The sequence below is a fragment of the Neoarius graeffei genome, chromosome 18 (genome assembly GCF_027579695.1).
Source record: "Neoarius graeffei isolate fNeoGra1 chromosome 18, fNeoGra1.pri, whole genome shotgun sequence".
Taxonomy (NCBI): domain Eukaryota; kingdom Metazoa; phylum Chordata; class Actinopteri; order Siluriformes; family Ariidae; genus Neoarius; species Neoarius graeffei.
Genome location: NC_083586.1, coordinates 6259991 through 6261305, shown reverse-complemented (window position 1 = coordinate 6261305; position 1315 = coordinate 6259991). Strand labels below are relative to the sequence as shown.

General features: G+C 38.2%; 1 non-coding gene across 1 annotated transcript; it reads left to right on the top strand.

Moving 5' to 3' along the window:
- Nucleotides 1-950: 950 nt before the first annotated feature.
- trnaq-uug (transfer RNA glutamine (anticodon UUG)) lies at nucleotides 951-1022 on the top strand. The gene has a single exon. It is a non-coding gene; the product is annotated as a tRNA-Gln (tRNA).
- The last annotated feature ends 293 nt before the right edge of the window (nucleotides 1023-1315 follow it).

Genomic DNA, 1315 nt, shown 5'->3' with positions numbered 1-1315 from the left:
CATCCATTCGGCTGACCGTCCGGTGTTGTTGATGGTATCAAAGGCTCAAAGAGAGAGATTTGAGTGCAATATGTTTTGAAGAAACTGCACCTTCCTCAGCAGCAGTGAGAACTCACAAGCAACAATACATGCACCACTTCTCTCAGGTCCCAATATTTTCTGATCGGAGCCTGAGAGGCTTCAGCTGGCAATGCCTTTGCAAAAATAAGCGCTTGAAAAATTTTTTGGAATAGAATGCTTAGAGAGTATTTGGAATCCAACTGCAATAAATAGAATTAGATCAGAATTAAATTCCTAGCATATACAAAATTACATGCTTGAAATATTCATATTTTTCTATTCCATTCAGAGGACATCTAATTAATTAATTAATTAATTAATTTATCAGTTTGTTGTAAATATCTACCACATATTACAACATCAGTAGATATTTTATATTTTTAGATAGAAAATATAAAGTTTTATTTTGCGGAATGACATGCGACCTTTGACCTGGATTTTCATGTGGTTACAATGTAAATTGCCTGTTGACATTGATTGAAAAACTGCAAAACTAGAAATTAATACAAACAACAACAAATAATTAACCATGTAGCCAGCAGTCCAGGGTTCATTTATTTATTTATTTATTTATTTATTTATTTTTCCAACAGATTGACGATTTAATGCAAAACCTTAAATCATGTGTTCATGTGCTGCTGGAATTTCATTATATCCTTCAAAGGTTTGACTTTTTCATGTCTGCAGGATCCTGCTCCAAGTTTGAGATGGTTGCATGAGATGTGTGGAGGAAAGCAGGTTCATGTTACTTTTGCTTTCTTTCAGCATTGAGGAGTGTAGTTTGTGTATGTCGAAGCCTCTGACCAAGGGCATGTTTATTTTTTTTTGCCAGGGCGGTGTCGGTATGTGGCAGTGATTTGGTGGTGAAAACAATCCTCTAGCTGCATTTTGGTTTCATGGTGTAACGGCTAGCACTCTGGACTTTGACTCCAGTGGTCTGAGTTCAAATCTCAGTGGAACCACTGAAGCCTTTGTTTGAGGCTTCTGAACTAACATGCACAGACTGTCTCAAGTTGGTCAAGCAAGCTGTCATGTCCCAAACCCTTTGTTTCCATCAAGGAGCTAGTCTTCTGAAAATTAGCTCAATGGCAAGAGCACTGACCTTATAAACCAGGGGTTGTGAGTTCAATCCTCATTGGGGCCTGTAAGGGACATTTTGAATGTCGAAAGGTGATCCAGATAAAAGAGGAAGATTGAGGGCACTGACACCAGAAGGTAAGCAAGTGCTGCTCATGATTTCTCATCACCCGAAGAC